This window comes from Pleurodeles waltl, chromosome 5 (genome assembly GCF_031143425.1).
Source record: "Pleurodeles waltl isolate 20211129_DDA chromosome 5, aPleWal1.hap1.20221129, whole genome shotgun sequence".
NCBI lineage: Eukaryota > Metazoa > Chordata > Amphibia > Caudata > Salamandridae > Pleurodeles > Pleurodeles waltl.
The window spans coordinates 1,816,368,322-1,816,395,885 of record NC_090444.1 but is presented as its reverse complement, the minus strand read 5'-3'; positions in this window follow the sequence as shown (position 1 = coordinate 1,816,395,885).

Genomic DNA, 27,564 nt, shown 5'->3' with positions numbered 1-27,564 from the left:
GCCAAACTAGAGACAAAAAATGTAAGAAAGAAAAAATAGCACATGAGCCTCCTTCTCCAACAACGTATCCAAGATCTGGAAGAACATTGTGTTAACCATCAAAATTTCTCCATATCTCCTCCAATGAAGGAGAGATCTGAAGAATTACCTCTTTAAAGAAAACAACTTCTCAGCACTTTAGAATCATCCTCCCACTTTACTAACCCCAGTAGCTCCCTTCCTCCTATTTGTAAATTAACTTGCCCACTGGATCTGGACTGCATTTCGCTAGTCTCATGCTTCTCAAATGCCCAGACACATACACGTTTGAGAACACAAATCTCACCCAAAACATATTTTTTAGAAAATATCCACAGTGTTTTTCCTTTATAGTACACCGTTTTAAATGGTTATTTGCACAAGCATTTGTGAAGTTGCTTCAATCTGATCTAGGAGTACTACAGTGCAATTCTCCCATTGTGACAATTATAAACAATAAACATCCAAATAGCATTCACATAGGGTAAAGCAAAGGTTTTCCCGGTCTGTGTGCTGGGCATGTCTTGCAACCTTACCCTGTGTGCCGAACACAGCAATCCTGAGTACCACAAACAGGGTATGGGCTGTAACCATATCCTACCGGCAGTATCCTCAAGGACGTTGTCATTGTACTTATTTTTGGGGGCCCCTGTTTAGAACAACGTTGGAGTTTATTACACATTTTCTGCTAATTCAATCCTGCATGATGGCAAACAAAATATATTGAATTAAAATTTCAGAAAGTGTCATGCAACAGCAGCCGAAATGGGTTGTCCCAAAAACACTTACAATGACACTAGATACAGCAAGAAAGAGTGAGAGGTAGAGATAGGCAGCGAGAGGACGGGAGGTTGGAGTAAACAAATAGATACAGGTGATAGAAAGATCACTTTTCCCACAATCTCTTTGGCAGGTGGGGATCTTGTACAACTTCTCATTTTGCCCATGCCTTAAAACGTCTTAAAACGCCCGTGGAGGATACACTATGCGATTGGGAAGGTTGTATACTCATACACAGCATGACCTAAAGTCATATCCTATGTGCTGCCTAATTCCATATCTATTATGTACCGATGACACGTCTTGGCCTGCAAATACGAATGTACATATTTCCTCTTCGTATAGCTTCAAACCATGAATAACTTTCCTCAGCCATTTCAGAACATTCTAAACCTAGGTGTACCATACAACATGGACGTCCCCTTGGTACTCCAAATTCTAAAACTAGTGTACCAAACATCATGGACCTCCCCTGGGTACTTCCAATTCTAAACCTAGGTGTACCAGACAACATGGATTTCCCCTTGGTACTTCCAATGAACTCCTCATGAAACTCATGTTACTGTATGTGATCGGTAGGGGTCTGCTCCTCTCACTCGTTGCCAATCAATTACTTTGCTGGTGGTGGCTCTGACATGTTCCACCTTGCTTGTAGTGGTTGTGACATGTTCCAACTTGCAGGTGGTGTGGTGGTTGCAACATGTTCCCAGATCTGTTGCAAAGACATTTGTCTTGCTTACTCTAACAATACAATGTGCAGAACTTCAGTGGGTCCAGAACCTTACTTCGAGCCTGGTCCTTGATTTTAAGTGGTCCAACCATTTGGGCTCCCTGCTAAACACAAACTGATGTCATAGTTTAGCACACTGTATACAACTCAGAGCACCTGATTCGGTTATTCTGCACTCATCAGTCAGTGGGGTGCGTCCAGGCTCACACTTCATGTCAAGAAGCTACTTCTCGAAATTCCATAAAAGTCCAAACGCACCTATTGTGGTTCGCCTACACATTTTAATCACAGGACGTGCAAGGCTCCACTCCCAACAAGAGGCGCGTACTTCAATTGCCCGCAGTTTAACCTTATTTTCACATCTCAGTGCAAGCACTAAATAAAAGAAAAAAAGCCTGGCATATTTCTGAGTTTCTGGACAGCTGTTTTTTGTCTCTCAGTTCTCATAAAAAGACCCACGTATTTGGGTTTTGACATGTGCTGTCTCTGTCCTTATCCAAATGGAAATGCTTTCCTTATCTAGATTTTGTCTGCAGTGTGTTGTACTGATGGCTGCCTGCAATCATTGTTGCTGTTCCTATTAATGGATTTTCCTGATATCAGCTCGATTTGAATGTCTCCAAGGTGAATGCATACAAAAAAATCGTATTGTCATAAAGGGCAACACTTAGCCAAAAACGTTATTTATATGAAAACTCAAATGGCATTAAATTGTGGCTTTGGTACACTGCAACAGCAGGCGTATTTTTTGTTTCTGTTTCATTGTACAAATGTGATGTATTTTTGTTTATTCGGAAAGATGCATAAAGTGTCTCTTTACAATTAATCAAACTGCAGATGTGGGTGAAAATGAAACTCTAGTGGTTCATTTGTGCAATGACTCATTACTGCAGTGATAATTAACCGACCACTTTGAATACATGGGGAAATGGGGAATCACAGAAGCATGGACATACATTTGAAGAGAAGAAAGAATTTACAGGGCATGCACCCTTCTTATTGCTGTGAAATGTACCACCAAAGCCATGCTTAAAGAGAAGTTTTATAGGGTTTCACTCATTATCCTGATTAGTATGTAATGACTACACAAGTTGTTGCTGCCACAAGCGCAAAGCAGGAACCGATTTGGGGATTTGGGATGGGCTCGAAATCTAAACAATATATTTAAACAAGATGAGTTTACCTCTTTGCTAATGATAATGTACAGTAGTTGTTCATACTAATTACTACATGAAGCTTTTTCCCTGTGAGTAAAATATGACCAATGGTTGTGCAGTTCATTGATTAAAAGGACAAAGGGTGGACTTCATATTCCAGCTGACCTTGGGCTCCAGGAGGCAGTCCTTTGGTTTTCACCACCTGCATCCTCTCAGTGGCGCTGTATGATGCACGTCATTATCCCGCGGCGCGGGCTGTGCACGGGCCTTGCCCGGACCAAGGGCCCACCCTGCCCCCATCAGTGCCAGGAAGACGCAGGGTGGGGCCACCCCCCTTCGTTCTGGTTTTAAATCTTTTATTTCTATTTGTGTTATTGGTATTTGTTATATATTGTAGTTACTTGTTTTTATATTATTATTCTATTTAATGGTACTAAAAGCATGGGGAAGCAAAAGGTCCGAAACAGTCCTGTGGGTTTAGCCACCCAATCAAAAATTCCTAAAATTCAGGCAGCTGTGAACTGTGTCGCATGTCAGATTGATACTCTAATTGAGGAGATGGAAACTATATTGAAAAACAAAGATGGGGATGGTGGGAAATTGGTTAAAAAGAGCGAAGATCCCAGACCTTTTCAAGTCAAGACCAAGACCATGGAATAAACAGTCTCTAAATATTATCAACATCCCCAGTGATACAGGATTATTCCCTACAAAGGATTTAGTTGACAAACCCACCTCCACATTGGCCCATGAGAGGGACACGTCCAAACTTATATAGCTATTAAATGTTCAAACAGGTTTTCAGCTGTAAGGGAAACACCTAATGTAGTCCCTCTCCCCAAATCTGATACAGGATCTTTATTGGTCAATCCTCCAAACCAAGCCCCCTCTACTCTCAATGAAGCCATTGACTTAATCATCTCCCTAAGGGGTGAAGTGGCTAACTTAAAGGGAATCTTAGCAGGTGTGAGTTATACCCTTAGTAACCTATCAGGGACTTTAACCTCTTCATACCGGTTGCGTGGAGATGTCCAGGTCCCACAACCTTCGCAGGAGCAACCAGTGTTGAAAGGTCCTCAAGTGACCGTAGCAGCATCTGATCTCCCTTCGTCAGGTCTTCTACAAGATCTTCGAGGAAAATCACTCTGTTAACTTGGGTGGTCGTCCAATTTCTAATTTCCATCCAGTCTATAGGCCGGAGGCTGCCCATATACCTCTGGTTTAGCCGATGCATCGATTTACTCGAAGCTTGTGAGAAAAAAGGGCAGATTGCAGAGGCCCCTAACTTTTTGCCCCCCTTTTTCACTTTTTGCTGCTGTTTTCCTGACTCTGATGGTGCCCTGGGTACTGCTAACCAGTCCCAGGGTGTGTGTTCTGTGTAAAATGAGTATGCAAGTTAGGCTAATTATAATTGGCTATATCAACCTACGTATAAGTCCGTAGTATATGGTAGGGCATGTACGTTTATGGACCCCAGCATAGGTAGTGCACCCATAGGTGCACTGCTGAGGTGCGTAGGGTCATTTTAAAGGCAGGCTTGCCTTGCAGGGTGCTTTTAAATTAAAGTTAATTGCAAATTCAACGTTGAAATTAAAAGTACTTCCAAAGTCTAAAACTAGCTTATTTTTACAAATACGTCACCCCTAAGGTGTGCCCGATGTGGCCCTAGGGCTGGGTGCCATATAACAATAAGCAGGGACCTTATACAAATAACTTTATACGCCCTGGTGAGGTAAAATAGCCAAATTCGTTTTCCCTCACTGCAGTGAATGGCCCCCCTAGGCTAAATGGGGAGACTTTATTTTAAATAACAAAGTCCCCCTAAGTCTCAGATACTTCAAGTTTGGTATCAAATTATTTGCTATAATAAATCCTACAACTTACAATTGTTGGATTTAATATAACTAGCTCAGGTGAAGAGTTTTAAACTCTACCTAAAAGTTGCCAACTTCAGCTTTGTAGTGCCCTTCTCTGATTGGCCTGGCCAGGCTGCCTTGATGAGGTGTGAAGTGGCCTGGGCTGAACACAAAAGATGTGCCTGGGGGAGGAGAACTACCTCAGCAGATGGGGAAGCAGGAAGGGGGAGGGCTGCCAAACTGGTCTTCAAAGGCAGGGAAGGACATTTGGAGCACCCAGCACCTCCCTCACATCCTGCAACCCCAATTAGGTGCCCTCTTGATTAGATTAGGAGAGTGCAGGAGAGGGGTGTGTTTAGGATTTTTAGCCACACCAGAGGGCGTGCTCAGCCAGATGTAACCTCCAAAAATCAGTTTCAGCCAGGATGGATTTTTGTAGAATGTTGCTCCCTAGGATTGATTTTTGCCACACTTCCCCAGAAGTGGTCATCACAGGGGGAAGTGCCCTGCATCTGATTGGAGTAACAGGACCCCCCATGTTTTTCATCCAGGAGCAAGGATAAATATGGCAGAGCTGCACCCATACCTCAGATCCCTACCAGATCCCTACAAGGAAGAACATCTGAATAAGAAGCACTGCCCTGCTGGACCCCTGATGTGCACCTGGACACTGCACTCTGAAGGACTGCACCAGCGGCACACTTGGGTTTCACAAGAAGGACTTTGCCTGGCTTCAACTGGTTCAAGGAGGGACTCCCCATTTGCTGCAGGTGACAAATTGCTAACCAGAGTCCTCTGTCTCAGATCCTGAAGAAACTGACCAGATGACCACTGTCCAGTGGCCAATATGGAGCTTGAGCCAGGTGCATCCTAGGAGTTGTAGTATGCACCCTCAAGGAGCACCTCAGAGCTTCTGGGACCATGGGGTGAGCTGTGGACTCCAACAAAACCTTAAAAGACCTTCTGGAAGAAGATCCAGAAGCTTGGAGAAGTCTGGAGAACTTGTTGGAAAAGGCTCCATAGAGGTACCGACCCTCCGTGACAACTCTAGCCGGCTTGCCTCAACCGCAACCTGTCATTACTTGCAGGTTCGTCCCACTGAAGAAAATCTCAGAAAAAGTAACTAAGTCCGAAAATTGGATCAAGATTCAGGTTCGGCCCGGTCAAAGGAATTTCATCTCAAACGTAGAAATCTTCATCGAGGGCTCCCGCAACTCGTATCCGAGGAAGGGCTCCAGGGAGGTCAGATCAGACTGGCAACTTCATCCCTCTGAAGAAAATCTTCAAGTAAACGACTAAGTCTGAAGGTAAACTTTTCACCGAGGCCTCCCACTTGCTGTAGCCGAGCAGGGCTCCATGGCGATCGGCCTTAAACTTTGACTTTGCCCCAGTCGAGGTGCGACCAGATGACTAGATTGACGCTATTCGTTTCTATGCGCTAAAAAACACTAATTCTTTAAAAATTCATATCTCCAGTTCCCCTTATCTAATTTTAATCGTTTTGGTATAATTTTAAAGATAAAAATATACTCTATTTTTATAAACTGATGTTGGATTTTTATTATGTTTTACTTATTTACTGTTTTGTGATTTTTAAATGCTTTACACATTTGTCTTTTAAGCTAAGCCTTGTTGCTCATTGTCAAGCTCACAAGGGTTGAGCTGGGTCTAATTTACTGAGACCTAACTGGACCTAAGTGGAGGTTAGTGGCCTATTGCTAAGTGTAGGTACTTACCAGCCCTTACCAATAATCCACTTTCCAACAGAGCTCGACAAGGGAGGTCATGCCATTTTGATTTACCAGGTCCCTCTGGCGTAATTCACCCTAGAAATTTGCAGAAGAGCCCCTGTTTCATATGAAGGGAGTGATTCATTGAAAAATAAGGTCCTCCCTTGGATCAAGTATGTCAATTGCATATTCTGACATTATTTATGCAAAGTGCTGTACAGCCCGCAATGGCCCCTGGGCCTCAACTGAAGTCAATCTTGTTTCTTCCGATCTGGCAGATGGATTGATCTCTTTGGAACTGCGTTTCTCTCACCAGAATGGCTCGGAAATCTGCTGTAAAAATATTCCACACATAACATCAAACTCTAGGAATGTGGGTGGGCATGGAGGTGTGGCCAACTTGCCAAAGGAGAATGGCACAAGCCTGAAAAATGAAGTATATTGTGGTGGTCAGCAGGGTAGTGGTTTGGCAGAATTAGCCTGACTGCGATGTCCGTCTCTTCTCCCATCCTCCGTGTCTACCCATTTCCCTCCCCTGACTGGAGAGATTTCTGATGTGGGACTAAGCCAGGTGGACTTGCTTTTTCTCTAGCCACCACAAGTGCCATTAATGTTTCTGATCTGATAATGAATCCCCTGCCGTTTAAATTGACTGCTTCTGGGCCCCAGCTGCCCATAAATAAGCCTTCTATTATTCATCTTATTTCTTGGAATGTTGCTGGAATTCAGTTCAAAACAGATGTGGATTGGGGTAAGTTGATTGATAAATTTGATCTCTGCATCTTCCAAGAGACTTGGGCCCTCGCCCAAGTATATAGACAGGGTTTTACAAAATACGGTATTGAAGCTGTCCCGTCAACAGCAGGTCGCCCTTGGGAAGGGGTTGGGGGGGATTGGGAGATTTACTATATAGCCTAGATTATCCCTCAAGTGTGGTATTAACAGAATTGGTATTGACTCCAGTGATCTTTTAGCACTGAGTTTATGTCCAAAGTCTGGGACTCCCTATCTGTTGATTAATCTGTACAATAGATCAACTCTCTTTAACAAACCCTCCCAGACTTAAGAACTTTGAATACCTTTTTGACACATTTTGGTTCTAGTCATAACATGATTACTGCAGGTGATTTTAATACGTGCTTTGAGCTACACCCCCTTTCTGGAACTAATTAAGGAAGATTAATCTTGAGGGACCTCCCCCCCGCGTTCACAGGAAATCCCAAAATGAGTTCAGCTGCCCTTCGTCGTTTTTCCTCAGATACTGCTGCTGAACCATCATTTTCAAGGAGTCACTGTGAAAGTCATATTGACTTTATTCTTTTGGATGTTGGAGTCTGGCATTAAATAACTGATATGGCAGTTTTAGATCGCTATGAAAGCGACCACTTTCCTATTGTACTGAATGGGATAAGCACAGATAAGTGATAGGGAGAGTTTAATTCCATCCCCACTTTCCAATCCGGTGGTAATAATAAATGCAACATGAAATGGGAGGTTGTCTCTAAATTTAAGAAGACCATATCTGATCTATGTAGAATTGTATCTGAGGATTTGCAGGTCTTGGAGTATCAAGTATTGGCCTCCAGCCAGATAACAACTCTCCATGAAAATCTTTCTAATAAGATAGGAAACCTGTTTGTGAAGGAATGTAAAATTGGAGTGGGCCGCAGACAATGAGAATTAATGAGTGGTTCAATTAATCTTGCAAAAGAGCCAAGAATGCTCTGATATAAACCCTAAAGTGTAACCAAAGAAAAGCGATTGTCAAGGCTAGACGGGAGTATACTAAGGCCACTAAAGCGTGTAAGGCCTTGTGGGAAGCTGGTATATGGGATGATCATTTGAAAGTGGTAAGGCTCAAAGATAATAAAAGTTTTTGGCACCTGATCATACATAATGGGCGTAGAGATTCTGCCCGTCCTGATTGTCACATCGCCCTCGGAGATGTGGATGACCATTTCTCAGTTTTTCACGGCAATAATACTTTAGGTGATGATACAATAATGATCCAGCCATTAGTTTCTGAATCGCTGGGAGAAGAGGTTAAGTCATTCACAATAAAAGAAACCAATGCTGCAATTCAGGCCCAGAAACCAGGGAAAGCCCAGGGTTTGGATAGAATCCCCGCAGACTTACTCCGCAATGAACTTCTGGTATGGGGTACCTATATAAATTCCATGCCAGCTGGCCCAATAGCAGGAGCTCCAATCCAAGCTCTTGGAGAGGAGCAGAAATAATACTTATATACAAGAAGAGAGACAAATCTACCCCGGTAACGCGTAATACAATGTTCCCACCTGTCAGTCCAGCTGGAACATTGTAATACACTTGGGGTAGGGGATTTTCCTACAAGTCCGACCGCAAAACTCATAATGAGGCCCTCAGTTTTTTCTGCAAAGACTGTGGGTTAGAAATCTGAATTCATGGTGTTTGGTGCCTGTAAAAAACAAAGAGCAAGATATTTTTGGCGGGCAAGGCATTGGATAGGACATTATGAGTTTGAATATCTGGGCACAAGTTGGAGGAATCTCAAATGGATAGCCCAGATAGATAAAAGCATTTTGACCCTGAAACAAAGAGCAGGGTCTAGACTAATATTAGACATCCGCCTTTGCGATATCTCCCCCTTTGGAGATATATACGATCCAAGCATGTGAGGCTGCTCTCTATGGGGCAGATGCGAGGGAACATTGTAACCTTGGCACTCTTGAAAAAACAAAAAAATGCTTTTATAAAGTCCCTTTTGAGACTCCCTACTAGCGCCCCTACATAGCCAATTAGATTCGATCTCAATCTTCGACCAATTTCAGATATTACAGCATTGAGACCCATTTAATATTGGATAAGAGTTTGGTCTATTGAGGATTTAGAACCTTACAGAGATTGCATTAGAATGACATTAGAGAGTCACTCTATTGGGAAAATTCCCTAGCTTGTTCATATAAAAACTTGGAGATTCAAGCTGGGATTGAAATTTTTTTGGGTATATCCCTCTGTGCTACCTCAAGATGCCTAAGATAGGTTAAAAAAGTCATTCTGGAAATTCACTTTAGGTGTGAACATTTCTGGAGTTCCCTCAGGCAGTATGGCAAATTCTTTGGTTTCCAACTCCTTTGCACGTGCACTTTATGTGAAATTTAGATTAGGGATTCTTCCCTTGGCCTTTTTTTACATGTGTTTGGATTCAAAAGGGTGATATAGCAAAGCAATGTTCAAATTGGATTATACCTTTTAGCAGACTACTTGGCCTTAGGGATTGTCTCACTGCCCTCAGGATATGTAAAAATAACACAAGAGACTCCCTCGTGTTCTCAACTGCAAGTTACTTATCTGCAATATGGTATATCAGGTTAAACGTACTTAAAAGGTGATAATTGCCCTTGGGTTCTGGTTAGCTTCTTGCTTTTGCCTGAAACCCTTTTTTTTTTAAACTGTACTTACCTCTATGGGATCAGAATCCCGAAAAGGCTTGAATCGATGAATTGAAAATTTTGATAATGAAATTGCATTATTATGATGTATACATTAATTTGATAATGTCTTATGTTTGTTTTAAATGCTTTTATGATGTATGTTTCTTTTTGTACCTTTAATGGTTCAATGAAAACAAAATAAAGGAATATGATGAGGATGTTGAGCAATGAATAAGGGCAATTCACTGTTGAAAGGAATGAATTACAGCAGCCATCTTAAATTATGTAAAGTTAATAAGTCTGCTTTGAATATCCTAAAGGAATGCAATCACAGGCATGCACAAATGCTGAAAGAATGCCTGCAAGCACAAATGCTTTTTAGCACATCAGACCCTGGCTGGGGGGCCCCAGGTTATCCAGGGCATAGGGACAGGGATGCAAGCCCACTGTTCAACAAAATGGGCATGGTTTGCGGACCCGTAAAGGTCCACCACTTTACCTGTGTCAAACGACAGGCAGAGGGCTTCATGCAAAATGTTAGATTACACTGAAGCTAGGGCCAAAATAAAAACATGGGATGCTAGGTCCTTGCAGTTGGACACTCAGGACAGGGAAATTGTACACCATGTAGGGAATAACCCTGTCCTGTCCCAGCAGCACATTAAAGTCATATTTATTGGTTTTGCCAATGAAGAACTCATGCAAGAGATAAGGAAATCAAATTTGACAAGGTATGAGGATTAACCCCTTCGCTGCTAGGCCTCCTGGTACCCTTCCCTACACCACTATCCCCCCAAACCCCACGCTAAGCTTTTTTTGGCTATTTGGGGTAGTTCGGGTTTAGACCCCCATATTTTTGGGCCAAAAAAAGTATCCATGCCAAATTTGAGTCCTTTTTTTCCAACATTCTGGGGATTCTGAAGGTGTCCATTGTTTGTGGAGTACCCTGGAGGGGACCGAAAAATTAGCCAAAATACAGCTAATTATTTTGGGGGAAATGCTGCAGAAGAAAGCAGCTATTTTTCCCCTGCAAATGACATCAATAAGGGGTTTGCAGTGCTAAAATCACCCAGCTTTCAGGAACAGACAGACTTGAAACAGAAAACCTAATTTTTCAACAGTTGTGCCATTTCACTGGGGCATAACCAATTTTTCTTATTTTTTGTGCTTTCAACCTCCCTCGTCAGTGGTAGAAATGAGTGTGAAACCTATGGTGGATCCCAGAAAGCTATACATTTCTGAAAGGTAGACAAAATTCTGAATTCAGCAAGGGGTCATTTGTGTAGATCCTTTTTGGTTTTTCTTTAGATGGTAACAGTTGAAATAAAAAAATATTGAAATTGAGTTGAAAAAAACTGCCATTTGTGTCTACGTTTTCATCTGTTACTTCTACCTATGGTAGATTTTCAAAAACAGTATACTGTTACATCCACTGGACCCTTCTCAGTGCGCGGATATGTAGGGCTGGTAGGTTCACCCAGAACCCTATGTACCCAGAGCCAATTGCTGAGCTGCACCTTGCAATGTTTTTTCATTTTGTACCAGGTATACTGTAATTCATTTGGTATATTATAAAGAGTGAAAAATAGGTATCAAGGAAACCTAAGTATATCTGAAATGGGCACAAGATAAGAAGTTCAGAAGTAGTGGTAATTAGCACATTTCTGAATTTGGGGATACTTATACTAGCATGTGAATTAGAGGGCATTTATCAAGATGATTATTTTCTTAAACACACTCTTACATTTGGAAGGCACAAATGCAGAGAAAGACAATTGGCAATAACACTTATTCTACTACTCTGTGTTTCCCTAAGTCTCCTGATAAAAACAGTTCCTGTAGGAGGCTGGCCTGGCTTATAGTGGGTACCTGATGGTACTTACACCTTGTGCCAGGTCCAGGTATCCCTTATTAGTAGATTAGTAGTGTTCTAGCAGCTTAGGCTGATAGAAGGTAGCTATAGCAGAGCAGCTTAGGCTGAACTAGGAGACATGCAAAACTCCTACTATACCACTTATATCATATAGCACTATATCATAAGAATCACAATACGCAGAGTTACTAAAAATAAAGGTACTTTATTTTAGTGACAATGAGACAAAAATATCTCAGAGGATATACTCCCTTAGGAGGTAAGTAAAATACACAAAATATACACACAAACCAAAATCACGTAAGTAAACAGTTAGAAAGGTAGTACAAACACTGTAGAATACAATAGAATGCAATAGGCCTAGGGGCAACACAAACCATATACTAAGAAAGTGGAATCTGAACCACTTAGGGACCCCAGGCCTAGTGTAGTGTGTAGAGGGTCTCTGGGAGTGTTAGAAAACACTAAGGGTGTCCAAGATACCCCACCCCAAGAACCTGAAAAGTAGAAGTAAAGTTACCCTACTTCCCCAGAAACACACTAAAGTCGTGATAGGAGATTCTGCAAAGACCACAACTGACTGCAAAGCACTGAAGATGGATTCCTGGACCTGTAAAGGAAGAGGACCAAGTCCAAGAGTCACGAAAGTGTCCGGGGGGGCAGGAGCCCACTAAACCCCGGATAAAGGTGCAAAATGGCTGCCTTCGGGTGGAAGAAGCTGAAGATTCTGCAACAACGAAAGATGCCAGGGACTTCTCCTTTGCACAGAAGATGTCCCACGGCGTGCTGGAGGATGCAGAGTTGTTTCCACGCAGAAAGACCACAAACAAGCCTTTCTAGCTGCAAAGTTCGCAGCTGAAGAAAATGGGTGCTGCCCGGGCCCAGGAAGGACCAGGAGGTCGCCCCTTGGAGGAGGAGACTGAGGGGGCGCTCAGCAACACAGAGAGCCCACGCAGAAGCAGGCAGCACCCGCAGGAGTACTTGAACACGAGTATAAGAAAACTGAGCATGGCAGTCGTCTCAACACTACAAAGGAGGGTCCCACGAAGCTAGTGGTCAACTCAGCGACTTGAGCAATGCAGGATGGAGTGCTGGGGACCTGGGCTGTGCTGTGCACGAAGGATTCCTTGCAAAAGTGCACAGAAGCCCTGGCAGCTGCAGTTCACAGGATTACTGTCTGGCGTGAGGAGGCTAGGACTTACCTCCACCAAATTTGAACAGATGGACCACTGGACTGTCGGGGTCACTTGGATCCAGCTCCTGTGTTCCAGGGACCACGCTCTGGCTTCCAGTGCAGGGTGAAGGCAGACAGCCCCCAGAGCATGCACCACCAGGAAACAGTCGAGAAAGCTGGCAGGATTAGGCGCTACAATGTCGCTGGTAGTCTTCTTGCTACTTTGTTGCAGTTTTGCAGGCGTCCTGGAGCAGCCAGCGGTCGATCCTTGGCAGAAGTCAAAGAGGGAGACGCAGAGGAACTCTGGTGAGCTCTTGCATTCGTTATCTGAAGAGAAGCCCACAGGAGAGACCCTAAATAGCCCTCAGAGGAGGATTGGCCACCCAGTCAGGTAAGCACCTATCAGGAGGGGTCTCTGATGTCACCTGCTGGCACTGGCCCCTCAGAGGCCCCCACTGTGCCCTCACACCTCTGCATTCAAGATGGCAGGGGTCTGGGACATACTGGAGGAGCTCTGGGCATCACCCTTGGGGTGGTGATGGACAGGGGAGTGGTCACTCCCCTTTCCTTTGTCCAGTTTCGCGCCAGAGCAGGGCCTGGGGGATCCCTGAACCGGTGTAGTCTGGCTTATGCAAGGAGGGCACCATCTGTGCCCTTCAAAGCATTTCCAGAGGCTGGGGGAGGCTACTCCTCCCCAGCCCTGAACACCTATTTCCAGAGGGAGAGGGTGTAACACCCTCTCTCAGAGGAAATCCTTTGTTCTGCCTTCCTGGGACTGGGCTGCCCAGACCCCAGGAGGGCAGAAGCCTGTCTGTGGGTTGGCAGCAGCAGTAGCTGCAGTGAAAAACCAAGAGAGGGGGTTTGGCAGTACCTGGGGTCCATGCTGGAGCCCCAGGGATGCATGGGATTGGCACACCAATACCAGATTTGGCATGGCGGGACAATTCCATGATCTTAGACATGTTACATGGCCATATTCGGAGTTAGCATTGTGAAGCTACATATAGGTATTGACCTATATGTAGTGCACGCATGTAATGGTGTCCCGGCACTCACAAAGTCCGGGGAAATGGCCCTGAGCTATGTGAGGGCACCTTGGCTAGTGCCAGGGTGCCCTCACACTTAGTAACTTTGCACCTAACCTTCACTAAGTGAGGGTTAGACATATAAGTGACTTATAAATTAATTAAGTGCAGTGTAAAATGGCTGTGAAATAAAGTGGACGTTATTTCACTCAGGCTGCAGTTGTCTGAGCTCCCTATGGGTGGCAAAAGAAATGCTGCAGCCCATAGGGATCTCCTGGAACCCCAATACCCTCAGTACCTAGGTACCATATATTAGGGAATTATAAGGGTGTTCCAGTGTGCCAATCAGAATTGGTAAAAATGGTCACTAGCCTGCAGTGACAATTTTAAGGCAGAGAGAGCATAAGCACTGAGGTTCTGGTTAGACGAGCCTCAGTGACACAGTTAGGCACCACACAGGGAACACATTCAGGCCACAAACTATGAGCACTGGGGTCCTGGCTAGTAGGATCCCAGTGAGACAGCTAAAAACAAACTGACACACAAGTAAAAATGGGGGTAACATGCCAGGCAAGATGGTACTTTCATACAGTACCTCACTTGTGTGGATAAGGCCTAGTGCATGCAGCAGGAAACATCCCAAAACGCAATGTGGACACAGCACATTTCTCCACAAAAAACTGACCCTTTTCTTTGCAACGTGACTAGGTGTGGATTTTGGGTCCTAGCTCAGTCTGCACCTACAAAAACCTAGCAAATTTGTACATTTTTGAAAACTAGACACCCAGGGGAATCCAGGATGGAGTGGCTTGTGCGACTCTCACCAGGTTCTGTTACCTAGAATCTCCTGCAAACCTTTTATAGTGTCCGAAAAAACACATTTCCCTCACATCTTTGTCATGGAAAGTTCTGGAATCTGAGGGGAGCCACAAACTTCCTTCCACTCAGCATTCCTCCAAGTCTCCCGATAAAAATTGTACCTCATTTGTGTGGGTAGGCCTAGTGCCTGCAACAGAAAATGGCCCAAAACACAACAGACACATCACATTTTTTCACCCAAAACTGACATTTTTTTTGCAATGTGCCTAGCTTTGGATTTTGTGTCTTAGCTCAGCTGGCACTAAGGGAACCTAGCAAACCTGTACATTTTTGACAACTAGACACCCAGCGGAATTCAGGATGGTGTGACTTGTGAGGCTCTCATTAGGTTCTGTTACTCAGAATCCCTTGCAAACCTCAAAATTTGTCTAATAAAACACATTTGCGTGACATTTCTATGATGGAAAGTTCTGGAATCTGAGGGGTCACAAATTTCCTACTACCCAGCATTCCCCTCGATCTCCCGATAAAAATGATACCTCACTTATGTAAGTGGGCCAAGTGCCTGCTACAGGGAAGGGCCAAAAATGTGTAGAAATTGAGGGGGAACCAAAGCAGGTCCAAAAGGGCAGTTTTGTTTTTAAATACGATTTTAGGCTGACTCTGCTTTGGGCACCCACACAAGTGTGGAAACGTTTTTATCAGTACAGATGGGGCAATGCTGGGTGGTGGGAATTTTGTTGATTCCTGAAGTTTCTATCATAGAAATGTAGGGAAAATGTGTGATTTCAGGCAAAGTTGGAGGTTTGCAAGGCATTGTGAATAAGAAAGTGGCATGGGGTGCATGTGAAGCACACCACCCTGGACTCCCCTAGATAGTTATCTTGCAGACTTGCCTGAGTCTGGTAGGTTTTTCCAGGTGGCAGCGTACCCAAGTAAAAAAGTGCAGCCGCTCACGATCGCAAGTGGGACGATATTAGGAGTTTGCAAAGCTCTCTTGGCCTATATGTAAAATCAGCACCCAAAAGAGTCAAATGTCTTCTGGTTTGCCATTGGGGTGAGATGCTTTAGTCTGCAGGGGGGGCAGAAAGACTGTTGCCCCCTTCAGGTTGGAGGGGGTCATAACCATGGCCATGGTGGTGAGCAGCCCCCACCCCTCTATTTTTCTTTTTATTCCCTGGCGTCTAGTGGACTGACAGCCCTCCTGGGGGGCTGATCGCGTCAATTACCTCCATCTGCCTCCCAGGGGGGCAGAAAGACTTTGTCCCTAATAGGGGTGGGGGAAACTGCCATGCTCATGGTGGTCAGCCCGACCCCTCTTTTACAAAAAAAAAAATCCCTGGCAACCCAGGGGGCAGATTGGGGGTAATTACTGAAAGACATTAGTCCTCATTTAGGAAGGGTGGGGGCATGCCCATGGTGGGAAGTCCCCACCCCTCTTTTATAAAAATAAAAGAAAATCCCTGGAGTCTAGTGGGCTATCTGCCCCAGTCCCCCGGGGGTGGGGGAGGGGAAGATTGGGGGTAATTACTCTATCTGCCCCAGAAAGACTTTGGTCCCATGGTGGGAAGTCCCCACTCCTCTTATATATATATATATATATATATATATATAAATCCCTGATGTCTAGTGGGCTGTCTGCCCTCTAAAGGGGGAACAGGTTGGCGGTAATAACCCCAATCTGCCCCCTAGGGGGGTACAAAGACAGTGCCTATTTTCAGGACGAAGGGTGGGGACATTGTGTGCCCATTTTCAGAAGCCCCCACCCCTGGACTTTTCTAAAACAAATAATAATAATAATAATCCATGGTACCTAACGGTAATAACCCCCATCTGCTCCCCCCTGGGGGTGGGGGTGGGGAGGGGAGGAGGCAGAAATACAGTGCCTACTTTTAGGGGAGGGGGCATTGCCTTGCCCATTCTGGGTAACCCTCACCCGTTATATAAAATAAAATAAAAAACACAATCCCTGGTGTCTAGTGCAGTTTATGCTTCCCCCGTCCCCCGGGAGGCTGATTGGGGGTAATAACCCCCATTCTGCCCCCCAGCAGGGGCAGAACGACTGTTCCTATTTTGTTTTGGGGGGGGTGATGGGGCATTGTCTTGCTCACTTTGGGCAGCCCCCACCCTTTCCTAAATAAGAAAAAGTCCCTGGTGCTAGTGGGCTTTCTGTCCCCCCCTCCCCTGGGGGGGGGGGGCAGATTAGGGGCTATTGCCCCCATCAGCCATCGGGGGGGATAAAGACTGTTTTATTTTAAAAAATTAAGAGGGAGCAAAAGCTCTTGCCCAAGAGACGCTCCCCCCTTCCTTTGTGGCATAGTGGAATGGATCCCTGCTTGGGGATCACCCTCCTGAGAAGATCCCCAAGCAGGGATCCTCTGGCGAGAGGTACCTTTGGAAAGAGGAGGATCTCCTCTGTCCAACGGTACCTCTCCTGTTGAAACCGGTGCTCAGGGGGTAAAGATATGCCCCTGAGCACCAAAGAAAATGAAAGCAAATCTGCCAATCAGCTCATTTTACTTTCATTTTCCCCTGTAATGACGTTGTCCCGAATGGCGCACCAATCGTTATTACAGGGTGGGGATAATTTTAGCCTTGGTTGCGTTGCTGGGGAAGCTCTTCTCCCAGCAACCAAGGCTAAAAATATCCATATGAAATCCCTCTAGAACCAGCACCAGAGGGATTTCAAGTGCGCAGACGGACTCCAGCTGTCTGATGCACACAAGCATTATGGCATCAGGCGGCTCCGACGCATGCAAGTGGTTAAGTTTACCTTTCAGATGTAAAATTATCTTTTGTATTTCAACTGTAGACCTTTCCAGATGGTGGAACAATATATTAAACAGCCAGCAGCATGAGGTGAGTGAGAAACACTCCTATAGGCTGAGCTAGAGCATGCTCTATGTATACTTTAAAGAACTGCTAACAATAGGCTATGCAGACGGCTCTGTTGTTGAAGGGAAATATGCTATCTGATGTCAACTGTTATATGATAACATTTTCTACTCCACTCTCTGACGTATGTATTACTTATTTCACACAAACTGTATAGGCTTAGAAATTACAGCAAAGCCTAATGGCACGGGCCAAATATCTGTGCTGAACCCAAATACAGGCTGTAAATTGTATGTAAAGCCCCTGGATGCACAAAATTAGGCACTGGTTGTAGATTACCTGCTCTTCTGGTAAACATGGCAGCCAACATATGGCAAGTACAAAGGACTGGTGTGAGTAAAGCCTTGCAGACTCCATCATTTGTCTTGGAAGAAGTCGGAAAACTTTGTAATTCAAATATTCTGGCTATTTGCTGGCTTTATTTGTTTTAGGATGGCCAGCTTCTGTTTATCCCTCCCAACAAGCAAAGCCTTTTTGAAACCACCTCTCTTTGCATTCTTCCACTAGTGCTCCTTTCTGTAAACAGGCCTTTAAATTCTGTTCTTATCTTGTCATATTTGCTGTACATTCAAGGACATAGGTCAATTTTCAGGCTCTGTCTTTTGAGGGAGCTTGCTGTTTACCTTTCTCCCGACTTCAAGCTGAGAAGAATTATGTGAGAATCTTGCTGGATACTGGGTGTTAGAAATTGGGCTTCTGGTTGGCAGAGGTATGCACCCTGTCCAAGCAGGAACCACAATGCTAGTCAGGGTAAGACACAAACACACCCTAAATTAACCTGTGCTCACCCCCTGGTAGCTTGGCACAGAGCAGTCAGGCTTAACTTAATAGGCAATGTATTTGTGCAACACTTCAAACAATACAAAACCACACAAAAAGACACCACACCTGATTAGAAATATAGGCCCTCATTATGACATTGGCGGTAAATCCAACTTACCGCCATGCTGACTGCCGCCAACATAACGCTGCCGTGGTAGATAACCGCCAACCATATTATGACACACACATACCAATCTGTCACTATACAGAGAGCCACACACACACACAAGTCCGCCAGCCCAAAGGTCAGTGATAAACTGTCTGTAGCAAAACCCACACAGTTACGCCAACAGAACAACGCCCATCACATTATGACCCACAAATCCCTGCAGCGGACATTCAATAGTAGTAAACTATTGGCAGTACATACTGCCGCGCTCAAAATACACACAACCTAACAAAGCAACACCACATTGGTCAATTCAAACTACACACACCTGACACCCATAAACATACCACACCGAGACACCCAAACCACTATAAAACACACACCCACACTATCCACAACCCTTAACGAATACAAAGCATTGCCACCTGACAGAGATACAGCAAGAACACTCACACAACCAGAGCCAAATAACACCATTACCTATACACCACCCACGCACCTTACATCACACACCACAACACATCACCCAACACACCCTCACCCACACCACTCACACTACACCCATGACACCACAACGACACCCCAGGTTCTGAGAGAAGGAGCTAAGGGTCATTGGTGGAGTTAATCATCCGGCTAGAGCCACAGCTATTTGGATTACAGGTGCAGCAGATGGAGCTATGGCGAAGGATCGTGAACAGGGTCAATGCCGTGGGACAGCACCCCAGAACAAGGGATGACATCAGGAAGAGGTGGAATGACCTACGGGGAAGGTGCGTTCCGTGGCAGCAAGACACCAGCTCGCAGTACAGAGGACTGGCAGTGGACCCCCACCACCTCCTCCACAACTAATAACATAGGAGGAGCAAGTCTTGGCAGTCATGCATCCTGAGGGCCTGGCTGGAGTAGAACAAGGACTGGACTCTGGTAAGTCAAATCCCCCCTACCTGCATGCCATCACAAACCCCCACCCTTATCCTCACTCCCATTACTCCACCACTTCCCACATACCCCACTATCACAACCCACGCATCCCAATACCAAGCCCTGCACGCAACACCAATGCTTGGACACCCCTCTCAGACCTGCATGGACACCTATCACCACTACATGCACACTGGAGAGAATCACCTAGCCCACCAAATAACAACTCACACAAGGCAAATCTGCCAGGGCAATAACAACCATAGAGGGCAACACACCCATGCACAATATGTCACACGCAGAAACAATAACACTGCAATTACATCCCACAGGTATCCCAGCCAATGTCACCAGAGAAGAGGTGCCAGCAACATCCAGTCCCCCCACAGAAGAGGCCCACAGTGATGACAGCAGCTCTGGTTGCCTGGGCCAAGACAGCAGGGAAGCTGGTAGGACTGCTGTGCTATGGGGGGGGAAACATGCACAGAGAACCGACTCTCAAGGAGGCACTCATCGCGATCCTGGGAGCATACCAACATTCCCAGGATATGCTGGGCCAGATACTGGACAAGTTGCAGGAGAACATGCGGCTGCAGGAGGGACAGTACCTGGGGATCAGGGAGGACTTGAAGGACATCAACACCACCCTGGTCTCCATTGCAGGGGTACTGGCAGACATGGCCAACACCATTAGGGAGGCAGTGGCACACCATCGGACCTGACACTAGCCAAACCGATGAACAGCCCTCCACCTCCGCTGCCGCTAGTGGACAGCACGCCCGCCACAGGACCAACAGGCCACCAGCACCCCTTCCCCTGCAGAAGAACCACCCCACAAACATTCCCTGCGATCTAGGCAGAAGCCAGAGACTATTGCCAAGACCCCCGCCATGAAATAAGACTCTCCTGATTGTCACCCTTGTGTCCCACTCTGTCACTCTATCCACCTTGAACTGCCATTGCTCCCCTTCCTACGGCCCCTTGGACAATGCACCTGTGATACAAATAGACTGGACTCTATCCTGGACTTTCCTCCATTATCACCCCAGCCCACTGCACTTCCCCCTCTATTTCTTAGCACTTAAATAAACACCCTCTGAAAAAATACAAGTATGGAGTATGTCAAATGATTTAAGTATGTATTTGTTTATCAAGGTTTCAACATTGCAATTCAACTGTACAGTAATGTATACATAGGAAAGACCTGTAAATTGGCTGCAGTTAACACACCAGGAGCGATAGTGGGGCACCAATATCTGCAAATAGAGATGCCAGAGGGTACAGTGAGTGGCCATAGAAGTGGGAAAAACTGGCTGCCAGTGACAATCTCAAACACAAAACTGCCAATTAATAGTGAAGTTACACTGTCTTAACTGTGTGTCTTTGGAAATATTGACGAATAATTGCACTTCTGTTCTCATCCTCATCCTCTGCCTCCGTATCTTCACTGTCCACAGGGTCCACTGCTGCCACATGGCCATCTTCAGCCTCCTCCTCCTGCAGAAAAGGCACCTGGCGACGCGAGGCAAGGTTGTGCAACATACAGCATGCCACGATGATCTGGCAGACCTTCTTGGGTGAGTAGCACATGGATCCACCTGTTAGATGGAGGCAACGAAACCTGGCCTTCAGGAGGTCAAAGGTCCTTTCTATAATTCTTCTTGTTCGCCATTGTGCCTCATTGTAACGTTCCTCTGCCCTGGTACTGGGATTCCTCACAGGGGTCAGTAGCCATGAGAGGTTGGGGTAACCAGAGTCACCTACAAATATTGAGGGACAACTGTTAGCCACACACTATCCCTTATGACCCACACCATACCCATATACCAACATCCACTGGGTGGGAACCAGGGCTCACCTATTAGCTACACCCTGTGCCTTTGGAGTTGAGCCATCACATTTGGGATGCTGCTATTCCTCAGGATAAAGGCATCATGCACAGACCCAGGATACTTTGCATTGACTTGGGAGATGTACTGGTCCGCCAAATACACCATCTGCACATTCATGGAGTGCAAGTTCTTTCGATTTCTGAACAGCTGTTCATTTTGCGGGGGAAGACAAATGCAATATGTGTTCCATCAATAGCCCCAATGTTGGGGATATGTCCCATTGCATAGAAATCAGCCTTCACTGTGGCCAAATCCTCCACCTGGGGGAAAACGATGTAGCTGCATGTGTGTTTAATCAGGGCAGACAACACTCTGGTCAGAACTACTGAGAACATTGGCTGAGACATTCCTGCTGCCAAGCCCACTGTCACTTGGAAGGAGCCAGTTGCCAGGAAATGGAGCACTGATAGCACTTGTGCAAGAGGGGGGATCCCGGTGGGGTGACGGATAGTAGAGAGTACACAGTGAGTACAATGCATGGTGTGTGAATGCATGGGTTGCTGTGTGTGAAGGCCTCATGTAGGGGGTGGATGGGCCCTGGGCAGCGTGCAGCATGTATGGTCGGCCATGTCTGTGCTAATGGGTATGGGAAGGGGCATTGTGGACCATGAGTGTAACAGGCAGGACGGTTGGACTAATATCTTTCACTGTGTCTATTTCCCTGCAGGTCAGTGCCCATCAAAAGAAGAGTATACGGCGTGCCATCGCCAAGGACGTGCGGACGCTGGGGGTCTACGGCATGCGGAGCACCCACTGTCGGAAACGGTGGGAGGACCTGAGATGCTGGGCACGGAAGACCGCAGAGGCCCAGCTGGGGGTGGCCTCCCAACAAGGAAGAGGTGCACGTCGAACTCTGACCCCCCTTATGGCCGCATACTGGCGGTGGCCTATCCGGCGCTAAATGGGCGCTTGGGGGCATCACAGCAGCCACAAGGGGGTGAGTACAGTGCCCCAATATACAACTTGCGCCTGGTGGGGTGGTATCCGGGTGGGGGGTGTGGGCCCTGTTGGTGCCCCTGGGCCAGGCCTGGCATTGCAGGGTAGGTCCCATGTTGGGCAGGGTTCTGATGTGAAAGTACTCCAACCAAGCTAGTAGGCATCCACTACTGGGCAGGGGTCTGTGGGTCTCAGGTATGCTGCAATTGGCGTTAGCTGTCCCTATCCAGGACCTGGTAACTTGCATTGTGACTGGTAGTGCATTGCCTAGTGTGTAGGGCTGTGCCCTGTGTGTGAGTGTTTTGTGTACGCCACTGACCAAGTGTATCCTTTGTGTCTCCCCCCCTTTTTGTTTTGTCACCCTGTCCTTATGTGCATTAGAATCATCTGACGGAGAGCAGAGGCACCGGTGACGGAGGGAGCTGCATTCCACAGGACCCAGGAGGCCAAATACACCGACGGTGAGGGCACCAGTGGGATGGGGGCGAGGGGAGCACCACGGCTGAGACAGGAGGGGACAGTTCTGACACGTGGCGGACACTTCTGTGACCACCCCAGCTACAGGTACAGCCACCACCCCCGTACCAGCACCTCCCTCCCAGCAGCCACTCAGCGAGTTTCCCATGGCCGCTCACCCAGGAGGGTGGGCATCTCCTTTACCCCACGCACCTTAGGACCTGCTCCAGTTAGCCCTGCTGCCCTGAGTGAGGAGGCTACTGACCTCCTGCAATCCATCTCTGTTGGGCAGTCAACTATTGTGAATGCCATCCAGGGGCTGGCAGCCCAAATGCAACAGACAAATGCATTCCTGGAGGGCATTCACACTGGCTTGGCGGCCCAACAGAGATCAATCCAGGCTCTGGCCTCCTCTCTGATGGCAGCCATTGTCCCTGTTTCCAGCCTCCCCCCTCCAAATTCCTCTTCCCAATCCCATTCCCCTCAACCCCAACCTATCCCAAGCACACAGCCAGGCCAGCATGCACACAAGACAACACACAAGAGTGGACATGGCAAACACAAGCACCACACTTCATCCCACAGGCACTCACACAAACACCATCCAGAAGCAGACATACCAACATCCACTGCCTCCACTGTGGCCCCATCCTCCTCCTCGTCCGCCTCTGTCCCAGTTGCGTCTCCACTCACACCTCCATGCACTACATCCTCATCCACTACCACCATCACCAGCACACCTAACAGTACACGTCCCTCACTGGCAGTCACCACCCCCACATCCACGCACACGTCCCCTGTGTCCTCTTCCACTGTGTCTGTGCCCCCTCCTCCCAAAGTACACAAACACAAGCATTCAGACACCCATCAGCCATCCACCTCACAACAGCATCCAGCCCATGCACCTGCACCCAAACACAGCAGACAGACACCTCCTACCACCACTCCCTCTTCCTCCACTCCCAAACCATCTCCCTCTTCCTGCCCCAATGTCCCTAAGAAGCTTTTCCTCTCCACCACTGACCTCTTCCCTACCCCTACCCCCGTCCCTCACGTCAGGCCAGGGCAGTCAAAACCCAGGCAAGCACCTCAGCCACCTAGTCCACGGGCACAGTAGTGTCCCAAACTCTTCCAGGTGGGAAAGGATCCCGGCCACCAGCCAGGCAGACGGACAGGGTGCCAGCCCCAAGTGCGTCGAGGAAGGGCAAGGAGTCAGCCCCAGCTGCAGGACGGAAGGGCAAGGAGTCAGCTCCAGCAGCAGGACAGAAGGGCAAGGAGGCAGCACCAGCTGCAGGACGGAAGGGCAAGGAGGCAGCACCAGCTGCAGGATGAAAGGGCAAGGTGAAAACACCAGCGGCAGGAAGGAGGGGCAAGGGGCCTGCAACAGCAGGCAGTAGAGACAAGGGGCCTAGTGAAGGGACTCAGTCGGAGCCCCCACCACCAACAATGGTGGTGCAGCTGTCAGAGGCTGCAGGGAAAGGCCTGTAGCCTCCCCGCTACCTGCACCGCCACCAGCACCACTGCCAGCAGCAGCAGCCCCAGTGGGCAGCCGTCCAAGACTGCAGGGGAAGGGCTGGAGCCTCCCCCCACCACTGCCTGCACCGACACCTGCACCACCACCAGCAGCAGCAGCAGCTGCCCCAGTGGGCAACCGTCCGAGGCTGCAAGGAAAGGGCTGGAGCCTCCCCTCACCACTGCCAGCAGCGACACCAGCACCGCCACCAGTGCCACTGCCAGCAGCAGCCGCCCCAGTGGGAAGCCGTCTGAGGCTGCAGGGGAAGGGCAGGAGCCTCTCCCCACCACTGCCAGCACCGCCACCTGCACTGCCAACAGCAGCAGCAGCCCCAGTGGCCAGCCGTCCGAGGCTGCAGGGGAAGGGCTGGAGCCTCGCCCCACCACTGCCAGCACCACCACCTGCACCGCAACCAGCACCACAGCCAGCATCAGCAGCCCCAGTGGGCAGCCGTCCGAGGCTGCAGGGGATGAGCTGGAGCCTCCACCCACCACTGCCAGCTCCACCAGCAGCACCGCCACCACTGAGCAGCCGTCATTGCCGGCGGATAGTGTGTAGTCCGGCCTCCATGGGCCATTGTGCAGCCTGGCCCCAGCAAATCCAGTGTGTCTGACAGCCAGGTGAGAGACTGTGACCTTGCACTCCCAAGATCTGCATCACAGGGCTCAATGCCTCCTCCAGAACCAGTGGAAGAAGCCATCCGCTCACCCCATCATCCACAGGATGAAGCTCACAGAGCACAATACCCCCTCCAGAACCAGTGGAGAAGCCATCCACTCACCCCATCCTCCACAGGATGAAGCTCACTGAACACAATGCCCCCTCCAGATCCAGTGGAGAAGCCATCCACTCACCCCATCCGCCACAGGATGAAGCTCACTGGACACAATGCCCCCTCTAGAACCAGTGGGCAAGTCACCCACTTGAGAGACTGTGGCCCTGCCCTACCCAGGATCAAGCACAGGGCATGTTGCCCCCTCCAGAGCCAGTGGGGAAGTCACACACTTGAGAGACTGTGGCCTTGCACTCCCCAGCACAGAGTGATGGGCATGTTGGCCCCTCCAGGACCAGTGGCGCTGTACCATCTTCTGGCTGATGTACCCCCCCATCCCCCTGAGGTGCCTGGCTGTTTTCGACCTGATGCCCCTGCAGTGTTCTCTCTGTGTTGTGGAGTGAGGTGGGGCCTTGGAATATGTGATGTGGCCCTGTAGCCCACGGACATTGAGAACTGGGCAGTGCCCCTACATTTGTAATAATACATATACTTGTTGATTTGGATGCACATATTTATGGTATTTTGTCTTATTACACTCACTTTAAGCAATTAATATTGTTCTTGCATTATTCCTGAGAGGTACGGGGTGAATATGTAATGTTGGTGCATCTGCTTGTGTGTATGGTGTTGGGGGTGGGGGTGTTGCGTGTGTGTGTGTCACTCTCTTTTTTCTCCCCCCTATCCCCTGTGTGCTAGGCGGCAGTACTCACCGTGGTCGTCTTTGCCGACATTGGTGTTTGTAGTGGAGCAGAAGGTAGAAGAGCATGGCGAACACATGCAACTTGGGCTCCATGGCAGTGTGGTTTTTCCTTGAGTGTCCAGAGGTAAGTTGTTTCCCTTCTGTGCATTGTTTCCGTCAGGCTTTTGATGTCGTTGGTACCGCCCCGGAAAAGGTGGCAGGTTGGGGTGTCATAATACAGTGTGCGGAACATTGTCTTCCGCCTGGCTGTAGGTGGTTACCACAGTGGTGCCTGTTGATTTCGCCCTGGCTGTTGCTGTGTCAAAGTGGCTGTCTGAGCGGTTTCCGCCGTGATCATAATTTCATATTACTGCTGGCAGAACTACCGCCGCTTTATCACCAACCACCAGGGTTGTAATGAGGGCCATAGAACTTAACTTAATGCGCAAAAATACACAAACCCAATAAGAACTTGAGCTATGAAGGCGATGCGCTGCGCAGTCGGCGATGTGTTAAACTAGATCTTTGCAGCAACAGTGATGCATCAACGTTGATGGATATGCCTCGGTTCCAAGCAGCACAACGGCCTTGATTCTTGGCTGAAGCAGCACTTTATACCCACTTCCAAGGGCCCAGAACTGGATGGGAAAGCACCATGCCGATTTCTCACTACACCACACCAGAAGAAACACACCAACGCTACTACCTACTCAACACATGCTCTATGCACAAGGACTTCATCAAATTATGGGACCTCATCACCACCTTCGCACCCGACATCCTCCTCCTCTGAGACATGGCTCAACCCCACATCAGCCCAAGACAGAACAACAGTGTTTCCCAGCAGATATAAAATAATTTATCAAGACTGCACCAACAAGCCAGGAGGAGGAACAGCCATACTCCACAGAGACCACATAGTACATCACTTCCTTCGACATCACCCCCACCCCAATGGAACATTTCAAATTCAAACTCCACACAGACAAGACATCATTCAGAGGCACCCCCGCATACCGATCTGCAGGCCTGCACTCCAGCTTCTGCAATACCACCACAGACTTTGCTACACCCCTAGCCTTAGACTCCAAGGACTACCTTCCGAGGTGATCTAAATTTCCACATTGACTGCCCCAACAACAACAAGAATGCACACCTCCTCAACAGTTTGAGCAGCCTCGGAGTGACCCAGATCATCCATGACTCTACGCACACCACAGGACACATGCACAACCCCATCTTCACCCCCAGCAGCCTCATCAAATATAGCCACATCGCTAAACTCACATGGACCGATCACTCCATCATCCACTCCAGCATCTCCATGCCCTGCGCCATCACCCCCAAAACGACCAGTGCCCCCCACTTAAGGAGTAGCAACATTTCAGAGGCCAGCTGGATGGATTCCCTCAACACCCCTAGCCCCACCACTGCTACTGACCTCGTACAGGGAGTAAAGAACTTCAAAGCCTGGATCACCAATTTTATCAACAGTATCATTCACATCAAGAGCAACATCCAGAGAAAACCCTCCAAAAAGGCCAGCTGGTACACCAAGAACTCAGCACATCGAAACGAAAGGGCAAACAGTTGGAGAGGAAACATCACACCAGCAAGAACATCTCTGACACAGCAGCTTTCAAAACCTTCCTCAATCACTACCACAGCCTGCTGAAAGCAACAAAGAAGGCAGTCATAGGTGCTCATACCAAAACCAGTGGAAACCCCAAGGAACTTTTTAACATTGTTAAGGAATTCTCCAACCTGGCTGCCAGAGAAAACAACATCACATCCTCACAGGAGCCGTGCGACAACCTCGCCGACTTCTTCCACAACACGATTACAACCATATATATATAAGCTTTAAACTCCAACCCACACCTATGGACTTCACTGATGTATGCGCCACTACCATAACCGGCATGAACCCCAGACTGGCCACCTGGAACCTCTTCTCCACCCAGGACACCATCTCCACCATGAAATCCATC